Source organism: Oreochromis niloticus, unplaced genomic scaffold (assembly GCF_001858045.2).
Source record: "Oreochromis niloticus isolate F11D_XX unplaced genomic scaffold, O_niloticus_UMD_NMBU tig00002080_pilon, whole genome shotgun sequence".
NCBI lineage: Eukaryota > Metazoa > Chordata > Actinopteri > Cichliformes > Cichlidae > Oreochromis > Oreochromis niloticus.
Genome location: NW_020327559.1, coordinates 1 through 11,049, shown reverse-complemented (window position 1 = coordinate 11,049; position 11,049 = coordinate 1). Strand labels below are relative to the sequence as shown.

The following is an 11,049-nucleotide window of genomic DNA, read 5'->3' as shown; positions in this document are numbered from 1 at the left end:
GCATTTCCTGCGAAAATGCTGTGTGGATGCCTTAACGCTGAAGCTGTCTGCTGAAAAGCTGAAAAAGATGAAAAGTTGCAAAAAGTTGTATGGTGGTGGAAAAAAAAAAAAACAAGTCGCCCTGAGCAGGATTTGAACCTGGCCCTCCTAGTCTAAAGGCAGCTACTCATCTCACTGAACCAAACTCATTCACATGAAGAAGAGGTGGACAGACTGACAATTCTGCTGAAATTAGCAGAAGCTGCTGAGAATTGTGCTGATGAGAGGTGAAAAGGCCATGGTCTGTGTCAACATAAAAGTGAAAGGCAAGCATATTTCAGAGATGAAAAAAACTCATAATTTGTGTTTGTGGTATAGAAAATGTTCATTATGTAAAAAGTTAAAAGGTTTCAAATGTTAGTGTTCATATGGGAAAAAAGTTGTAATAAAGAGTTGGAAAAGTATGAAATGGTGTTGTTAATGAAATTGCAACTTACAAAGCATTGTTATTAGTTGTACTCCAGGCTGTTGGCAACAGCTCTCCATCTGAATTGTCAATATGGCTTGTTATTGTTAGGGTTTTTAACAATAGAGGAAAATGTTTTTAAAAAGAAAATACCATGAAAGTTTAGTATTCTATTTTGTAAGTATTAAATGGCCAGTTTCATCAAAAATGTGGTCTTCTATATTTAAAGAAGGGAAAAAATGTGTAGTATTTTAGTGTTACATTCATGCTGTTGTAATGCTTTGAACAAAAAGTTATGTAAGGGCAAAATCATGAAGGCATAATTTAGGAAATGAATGACAACCATATATAAATTTTATGAAGGCCAGGATTTATGTATTACAGAAGTCACGGGAACAATCCCAAAATATCAGTTGGTGTACAATAATGAATTTCATGTCACATATTCTGACAGTCAGTGAATTTACTCAAAGAACATAAAAATACAAAACCTTTAACATTCAAGCGTTTAAAACATCCATTTAGTGATGTGTAAAAATAGTAACAAAAGTACACTATTACATTAATGTAAAAACATTTCCGAAAACAAAAGTGATACATTTAATAAAGTTATGTTATGTAACAACGATGCTTTGGTTGTAATCAGGTAAAGTTTTCTGTCCAGAAAGCTTTGCATCACCTGACAAAAATATATAAATGGAAAATATGTTTGGGAAACATAAGAAAATGTGGTGAGATATTTCCAGTAAATACAGTATCATTAGAAAACTACAATTGGATTTGGGGATGTTTGTAACGGGAAATATTTATAGATAACAAGTGAAAGAAGTCTACAAACATTGAAATATGTCACACAAAATTCCAATGATCTATTTGATATACCTTTATTTATACTTTTATTAGTCCCACAAGGGGAAATTTAATGTTAAGGCTGCTGACCTATTGCACGCAATGGCGGCGCCATCTTACCCTCCGACCATACATACATTACACAGAACATCACATGGGGAAGACAGGTCAGAGAGGTATAACAATGGAAAATGCACCACATGAGGAAAGATAAGGAGAAAAAAATAACTCCTCCCAGACTGAGCTCCAAACAGGGAGATCAGTTTGAGAACAGAAAAAAACACCTCTGCACATAGCACATGAAAAAACTCTTAATACACCAAAGAAACATGACAAGCAACAGGGGTGGGTAAAGGGTGAGAGACAGCCGATGTAGACAGTACATCCGGGCCTGCAGCCTATGCGCTGGTCTCCTTGATCCACCGTCAGCATCGGAAGGAAATAAGTGTCAAAGGCGTTTGGAGGGGCAGGGGGAATGAGTGTACATCTGCATGTGTGTGTATGTCCAGAGTTCAGCTGAGACAGTGTCCTTTGCCCTGCCAGGCTAAGTAAACAGTCTTCCAGCCAACCCAGGTGGCTTTGCATAGAATGGGAAGAACAGTCTCAACACAGTTCGTAATCAGGGTGTTGTTGTTCAGCTCCAGCCTTGAGACCACAGCTGACGCCGAAGGGGTATGCCAAATATATTATCCAGTTTGCATAGGTTTTGTACACATTTTGTATGGCAAGAAAAACAACATATTTCAAAACCACATGAAAGCTAAGAAGAGGATTTTTGTCAATTTCTTTGAGAGATTCTGTTTTCACTTGTATGAATTTGATAAACATGGGGCCTAAATAATATTTAAATAAAGTCCAGTTTGTGATACATTTCAGACATGGACAGTAACACAGCTGAATAATTGTTGCACATATTGAGAGAAAGAGGGATAAAGAACATTAAAGTTGTGAAATCAATTCGATGGGAAATAAATCACTGCCTTTTCTTAGACAGTGAATGATTCTTTGTTTTAACTTGTAAAGGGTTTTGACATATTGCTGCTACCAATGTGTCGTAGCTGGGAATCTCTCATAAAGTAACTGTAAAGTCATATACATGAAAGTTATGGTTGCACTGTTATGTAAACTGAAGTCAGCTGTGTTTTCTCAAAAGAAATGATAAACAGTAATTCATATCAGTAGATTTTAACTATGCACTTTTCAACAGCTACAGGGGATTGTTAATCATGGTCTGAGAAGCAGGGGTTCATTTTGAAACAGACTTTACCATTAAGATCCTGCAGTATGTGTGTGCAACTACCTATATATTAGAATACTATAAAAAAGAATGTGGAGAAAGCAGTGTTACACAAGTTCTGTACTCATATACTAATTGACACCCCATATGAAGGGAGGATTCAAACAAACACTATATGAGATGTAATGATTTATCATGTTCAATATGCATTTTTTCACATTTCAAATTAGAAACATTAAGAGAATGGATCACTGCAGTGTTTGTTTGTTTTTCTCATTCTCAAAAAGAATTACATGATTAATATTGTGTAGTCTACAACTGAAGATTGAAAGCTGTGTGTTTGTATGAATCCAGCCTGCTATTCTTACAGAGTTAAGAAAAATGTGAATCTACTATTTTCACAAACAAGTTATATAGATTCTTGCAACACAGTCAAGACACAATAAAAAAAATAATCCACATTTGTTGAAAGCTCATTTTCATATATCTGATATCGTTTGTTAATTCTGGTGATACAAACTGATTCAAAGATTGGCTGCAGCCCTCTTATCTTCCTGGACCAAGGTGGTTGATCAGTAGCAATGAAGTCACAAAAGATGGTCACTATAAGAGTGTTCAAACAGTAATACTATGAGTACTTTATACAGTCTAAGAAGCTGAAATGCAGTCTCACAAAATAAGCATGTTTTGAAAGGTACATTGAAAACCATGTTATAGGTATTAAAGACTAAAAACTACAGAGAAGTTAAACAATGAATTATTTTAAATACCTCATATTTGTTGCAGGTCCAGGGTCCAGAGCAATCTGACAGTCACATGATGGTGAGAATAGACAAGAGCTCTGTGATGAGGTTTTAATGTGTCAGTTGTGAAATGGAAGAATTCACAAGACAACAATAGCTGCAGAGAGAGACAACATGTAAATGTAAACTTGAAAAGTGCCTACAAGTTCAATTGTTTGAGTCCAGAATCATTTATGAAATAAGCAGAAAATAAATTCAAACTGCAGACATGTAATTGTTTTTTTTAATCAAAGACAAAGAATCATACCTCTCTTTGGTCTCAGGATCACTGTAGCGTGACAGGAAGTACAGATTTTTCAGCATAACTCATCAGTGATGGTTTCAGAGGTGTGGAGTGTGGCAAAATGGTGATGGTCTGCAGATGAATTAGCAGGTAGAGTGATGAGTGTGTCATCTTCTCCGCTGAAGATACACTGGTATGGCAGGTTATAAAGGCAGCAGTCTGTATTTGGCATCTAGTCTCTGTGTTGTCCAGCAGTGATGGATGAGGTTGGGATCAGGAGTTCATGAATATGGTGTTAAAGATGATGTTGGTTCAGCTGTGGATGGGGAGGTTTGACGGTTTCACCACAAAGGAGACAGGACTGTTTTTGCCCTGTCTGAAGAAAATACATCTACCCAAAAAAAAGTCCTTTGAACACCGCTCACATACCCAACTAAGCCCCCAAGTGTGAATGTAATGCTGCTATAGGGTGTCAGTTAGTAGATTTTATTAATATATCAGAGAGTATGGGCTACACCTAAAGCCCATACTTTCTGATGTCTTTTGTTTATTAGCAGCTATTTCCAGAAATAGCTGCTAAGAGAATTCTGACTTGGCCTTTATCCGCCCAAACCCAAACCCACCCAGATAAAGGCCAAGTCAGAAAATGGATTTATAAACTTTACATTTACATTGAAATCAATTTTCATATATATTCTGTTACCGATAAAATATTTTGCTCTACTAAATAAATAATGATAGAAATCCTTGGTAGCCTAGAGATACTTGAAGAGTGTTGTACCTGTAAAACATGATCAACAAGATAAATTGATCCAAAAACTTGATTCTATAAAAACTACTGTAAAGAAGAAAACACAGTTTAACTGTATTTTTCATATGACCCATAAGAAATACCTGCATTTGTCAAGGATTTATGTATTTGTTGTATAATATGTGGAGAGCCCTTTAAGGGAAAGGTTTAATTTTAACAGTGTTGAGATAAATACGTCAGAGTAAACTGAACTATGAACAAAAATAGATGACAATTAAAAATCATGACAAAAGCATTAGTAGAATTTGTCATTTCAAAATATATTTAAGAATGAAAAACAAATGATGTCAATTTAATAATTTGTTGCAGCATATTCCAGGCCTGAGGTGCATGAAAAAGAAAGGCAGATCTTCCCTGCTCTGCATGAAGTTTAGCCATGATTTGACTACAATGTGCTGACCATTCCAAGAAGCAAGGGTTGATAAAAATAAAGGTAGCTGTTGTAGAATGGTCTTCTTACAGACAGAGCAGGGAAGCCAATTTTTGGGAAGCCATCCGTCATCAACAAAAACTCTTTTTTATGTCCTAGAAACAGTAAACTCTGTAACAAGTATGATCTGTGTGTGTTTCAAAACTCACCAGAAGACTTCATGATTGACTTGAGGACAGGACACAGAATACAGGGTTGTGGTAACTGTAATTAGTTCCCAGGACACCTGAATGGAGACTTTGCTGTGGCTGAGAAATAAAATGAAGTCAAGCAGGGTGTTCTTGTCTGTAATGGCAGAAGTGATCAGTTGTGTATACCCTCTCGACTGAAACAGCTCCTGATTCAGTTTTCTTCCACTGTAAACTTTACATGTGCGTGTAAATCAGTGTTCATACATATTCTGTTGCCTGTAAAAATGTTTTTCTCCTGTGAATATATTATTATAGAAATCTTTGGTAGCCTAAACATACTTGAAAACTTTTGACGTTTGTTTACCTGCAAAAAATATCTACTATAATCCAAAAACATGATTGTCTGTATGTATTCATATAGCCCAGAATAAAGACCTGCATATATCAGGGATTTTATTTACTATTTAACATTTGGAAAGCAGTTTGTGGGAAAGCTTATTTTTAACAGTGTTGAGATACATATGTCACAGTAAAGTCAAGTTAAAAGAAAATAGATGACATTTAAAATCATGAAATTTAAAATTATTAGAATTAGTCATTTAAAAATAGATAGAACAATTTACAATAAATGATGTCAGTTTAATACTTTGTTGCAGCATGTTCCAGATCTGAGCTGCATGAAAATAGAAGGCGATCTTCCCTGCTCTATATTAAGTTTAGCCATGATTTGACTACAATGTGCTGACCATTCCAAGAAGCAAGGGTTAATAAAAATCAAGGTAGCTTTTGTACAATGGTCTTCTTGCAGACAGAGCAGGGAAGCCAATTTTTGGAAGCCTTCCATTATCAACACAAAATCTTTTTATATCCCACACACAGTAAACTCTATAACAAACATGATCTGTATGTGTTTGAAAACTCACCAGACGACTTCATGATTGGCTGGAGGACAGGACACAAAACACAGGGTTGTGGTAACTGTAATATGTTCTCAGGACACCTGAATGGAGACATTGCTGTGGCTGAGAAATAAAAATGAGATCAAGCAGGGTGTTCTTGTCTGTAGTGGCAGAAGTGATCAGCTGTGAATACCCTCTCAACTGAAACTGCTCCAGAATCTGTTTTCTTCCACTCTGTAACTGATTCTCATTAAAATCTCCACACACAATTATTGGGTGACAGTCCATTATTTCAAGTGAATCTAAAAGACTTACCAGGTTTGCATGAATGGTGTCAAACTGTAGTCTGGAGGTCTGTACACAACCGCAATTAGTGCAGGGAATGGAGCCTGAACCTTTAACACTAAGAACTCAAGATCAGTGACATTATGCAGATAATGTTTTACCTGAACCTGAAATGATTCCTCAAATACACAACAACTCCACCACCACTTCTGCTGGCCATGTGAGGAAAGTTTGTGTAGGACACATGTCTGTTGCGTTTGAACATGGTGTAGCCGTCCAAATGAAGACTGTCTGCAACAAAGGAGCCTTGGAGGTGAGACTCAGTGAGACAAAAAACATCTGCTAAACACATTTCATGATGACTCTTGATGTCACTGATGTGAGATGGCAAACCCTCTGTATTGTGATGGATCAGTGTAAGAGTGTCAGGTCTGCTGGATGTTTCTCTGACTTGAAGAAGAGGCATCATTTCCTCAACACTGGCTTGTCTCATGGTTTGGAGCGCTGCAGTTACCTCGGGATTGGCATAATCTTGTTCTCATCCAAGTCCTGCAAATAGAGTCCACTGAGAGACGTCACCCTGCTGAGAGCAACATAAGCCATACCTGGTTCAAAAATGTTCTTCATTGAAACTACAGCTGTCTGGTTGTAAGACCCTGGGTTTTGTGGATTGTGCAGGCAATGCGAGCTTTACAGGAAACTGTCTGCGTACCGCTCCTTTAAACTTCAGACTCTCCTCTGCTCTCTCAATATAAACCAGATCATCAGATGCTGCATTAGCACTGCGGTGCTTCTTACAGACTGCCGGTTGTCCATTCTGAGCCCCAGTTTAATTATGTGTCCATCATTTCAGATCTCACCACCTTTATCAGTATACCAAAAGCACCGTTGACCAAACCGTTTAGTGTGTCCAAGTTCTGGTCAGCATGACTCGAGCTCCTTCAGCGACGTTCAGGGTGTCGGGTAAATCATTTCGCCACCTGTAATGGTTTGTCTCTTCGTGCCATTCTGCTGTACGTTATCCTTCTGGAATCATCTGCATTGATGATTATATGTTTAAATGAAGCTTCTTCAGGATATCTGTGTTATGGGATTCAACATTCTTGTTGTGGCATAATGTGTAAGACCTCAGTTGGACATTCTTCTGGTGCAGTCACAGCCTGTGACAACAAATCTCTGTCGCACTGAGAAAACTCATCTGTCTTTCTTTGACTCTAATCCTGTTCACATCTCTGCAAAGGCCACATCATCTTTCTGACGCATGATCTCGGTTAGAGTGATCATCTGAAATGTTCCCGCCATAGGTCAATCTGTTCTGGATCATAAACGCAGAGAGGTTTAGACTGTCGCACTGGTGGCAGCTGGTAAAAATCTCCAACAGCTAAAACTGACATTCCACCAAAAGGTCTCTGAGTGCCTTTGATTTGTTTCAGTCTTGCATCCACATAGGCAAAAAGGGGTTTTGAAACCATTGAAATCTCATCAATAACATATTCAGCATTTATAAGCTCAGATCTGACTTATCCAGTTGGTTACCAAGTCCTTGAATGGGTGGATTCAGACTCCTGGTAGTTTGAGTAGGAATGTAATGTAGAGCCATTGATAGAAAAAGCTGCTGTCCCGGTAAATGACGTCAGTAAAACAGTTGGATTTGATATGTCAGCTTCTTCTGCATTAGAAGGCAGTCTGCTCAGGATTTTGATGCTTCAGAGTGAATACATTTAATCAAATGAGACTTTCCAGTTCCTGCACCACCGTTGATATAGAAGAAAATGGATCTGGGTTCAAACCACAAACTCGCTGAATACACCAGTCTCTTATAGCATAGACACGCAGGCCTGCTTCTGGTTCAGATTCTGATACATTACACGTACCACAGCTGGATCGATGCAGGTTGTTCTCTGAAGGCTCTGATCTCTGTACAGCATCAGACTGACGACTGTAGTCGGGACTTCTCCTGTTCGTTCTCATCATCAGAATGTCTCTCAGGAAGATTCATCACATTGCAACCTCACAACTTCAGATTCAGGAGCAGATTACACCATTCATCAATCACAACTCCCTATTTTGTTCAAACTCTTCCAGTGCACTCTCAATATCCTCAGAGTTCTTCTCATACTTGTCTTTATTTCTCTTACAACCTTTTCACAGACTCACTGTGGTCTGAACATGGAAGTCGCACAAAACCTGAGTTGTAGAAGGACTGATAGGTTTGGAACCCTTGTGGTTTCAGTTCCTGCTCTGATCTGTGTGGAAGGTAAAGTCTCAACAGTCGACCATAATATTGCTCAGGATCTTTTTCCTGTGAACAGTGGTAATACCTGATTATAGCTGGTTATCATTCTTTCGCCTTAGTACAAATCCAAGCTGGTTAGAAAGGAAGCACATCTTTTCCTTCATTTGGACCACTCACCAACCGCACAAGGCAGCAAAATCAGCCAGTGACATTTCCTCATATTCTGGTGTCTCAGGTCTGCATTTGTATTTATCACTCAAACTTGTCATCCAATATTACAACTGTCATGTGCTGTGGATTCCAGATAGCTCATCGGGCGACTCATTTTTACCGGGTTATCATCTGTTGGTACAAATACAACACTGCGGGAACATTTTTTCATTTTTAGGCCACAGACGCGAGTCACACACTCCTGTGCGCTGATCTCTCTCTTTTTTGAGTAAGCCTGCATCACAGCTCTCATTTCATCACATTCATTGACCGTGTTCTTATCAGAGTTGTCAAATAACCGTCTTCAGGTATTCAGAGAGGCCAGATTCTTTCTTCGTTATATATTTACAGAGATATTCTATACATGAATAGGCATTCAATATTAACGAGACACATCTAAATTAGAGTTCCAGGCTTCAAGCAGGTCTGGGTTGTAATTGTTGATCCAACAGTCCTTTGGGTCACGTTTCAAATCAGCGCCGTTTTCTTGTTTATGTCTTGGAGGCATTTTTCATAATCATTCAGTCAAGTGCATCGTGACAGAATCTGCTCTATGGTGAGGGAAGCAGCTTCAGGTTCCTTCAGCAGGTTCAACAAAGGTCTGAGTTTGGCTTTTGCAGCTTCAGTGTCTGAATCCTCATCCTGTCTCACAATCATTGTTCTTGTGGCTGGTGGTTTTGGAAACCCAAATCTACAACCAGAGTTCACACTCTTAAAGCATGTTTTTGTGTGGTTTTTGCTGTGCTTTTGTAGTTCAGCACTTTTTTGTGCAGTTCAGGTTGTTTTTCTGGATCAGGGAGTTGAGCTGAGATGTATCTGTCCACAAAGTCACAGACAGTTTGGTCATCATCCACATCTACTTCTACCTTTCTTGAATCCACAGCAACATGTGTATATGCGGACTACTCTGTGCTGAAACTCAACTCTGTAAAAGTAATCAATAATTTCACCAAGGGCTGTGCAGGAGAAAAAAGCAAATCTCTGAACAAAGCCTCAACACCTTTATCAAACATTCGCATGGTGGTTACTGGATTTGATCTTAGAATTTCACACTTTTCTGACCAGTCCAGGCTTCAAAATCAACCTCTTCACCTTGTTGTCTCTTTATTGCTTGAATCACTTCGGGCCATCTCATCTCAGCAGCAGAGAAAGTGACAAGAACTGAGGTGTTCCTATTTGACGAACCATACTGAATAGATCTTGGTAGTTTTCTGCCAGTAAGCTGGAGTTCCTCTGAGTGCTGCATAAATCTGATTGCATCTTTATTTCTTACCATTTCTCTACTTCTGTTCTACTTTGTAACATTCAGATGTGATTTTGCGTCCATCTTTGGTCATAGTTTTACCTTTCCTTAGCTGTATTGTCATGCTGGAATTAGCCAAGTGTATTTCGGTAACAAACTGTGAGAAAAATAGATAATTTGTGTCTCTGGCAATCTTGCATCAATGTTGAAAAGCCTTGACTTGAAGTAAGCACTTGGTGTGAGTTTAAGACGTCTTTTCATCCAGTGTATTCTGACCAGTAGGAAACTGCACAGGAAATGCCATGGCTTCCAAATGAGGAGTTCTGAAGAGCTAACAGGACTGTTTCTTTCTGCAGGCGCCCACACAATATGTGTTATCAGTGAAACAGAGAATCTCTTCTGAAATGTCTACAGGCTGCAGACAACTTTCTAGAGCAAAACTCCATTGTTCAAATCACTTTCTGGTTCCTCAGGATTTTGTTCTTCTGGTTGTTCATCACAGGATACCATATCAATATCTTGTTCACTTTCAGACTCATTTCACACAAAAGGGCATCTTTTTCATAGTTGTCAATTTCCATTAGATCTGCTTCATCATAATCATCACTTCCCATGCTGGCTTCATCACTGCTGTCATCATCAGTAACGTTGGATCACAAGCAATGCATCATCTCTGATAACAATATCTGTGTACTGTGGATGAATCTGTTTCAGTTTACGCAGGGCTTGGATCATTTAGACCAGGTGACAGTCTGGAACAGCTGATGGCCCTTGTAGCACAGTCGTCTTTTCAACTTGATCCTCATTATCTGGGAATGGTTTCTGAGCGAGGTAACAGTCAACTGTTTTTGGACTTCAGATGGTACACACACCACATTACCACGTATGAGTCTTTGTTGCCCTTTGGAAGTGGAATAATCTTTGCAAATGGTATGCATTTGGCAATCAGATGTCTCTCCAGAATGTTGAGATCACACAGTTCAGCTGGAATATCCTGCAGTTCTAAACCATTGACAGCAGCAAGCCTTGGCATCCGTCCACTTTGAGGACTGTGACACGTGTGACAGATATATCCTTTTTCTCTCAACAGGAAAGTTGCATTGATCATTGCATGCTTCATCAACACACATGAATAAATTTACCAGTTAGACACTGCAGCTACAGTTGGTATTTTGAGTAATTTGCTCGTTTGCAAATTTTCACCTGATTAGGAAAGAAGCTTTTAGACAAACAGTACAAACATAAGA

General features: G+C 38.6%; 1 long non-coding RNA gene across 2 annotated transcripts; it reads right to left on the bottom strand.

Moving 5' to 3' along the window:
- Positions 1 to 1,862: 1,862 nt before the first annotated feature.
- On the bottom strand, positions 1,863 to 6,044 carry LOC102076546 (uncharacterized). 2 transcript variants are annotated; one of them, XR_002058984.2, is made up of 5 exons: positions 5,853 to 6,044; positions 4,948 to 5,046; positions 3,582 to 3,873; positions 3,302 to 3,431; positions 1,863 to 3,134 (listed from the first exon to the last, which is right to left on the bottom strand). It is a non-coding gene; the product is annotated as an uncharacterized LOC102076546 (long non-coding RNA). The 2 variants fall into 2 exon arrangements; XR_268576.4 differs by lacking the exons at positions 4,948 to 5,046; positions 5,853 to 6,044 and having other exon boundaries at positions 3,582 to 4,364.
- Between the last annotated feature and the right edge of the window lie 5,005 nt (positions 6,045 to 11,049).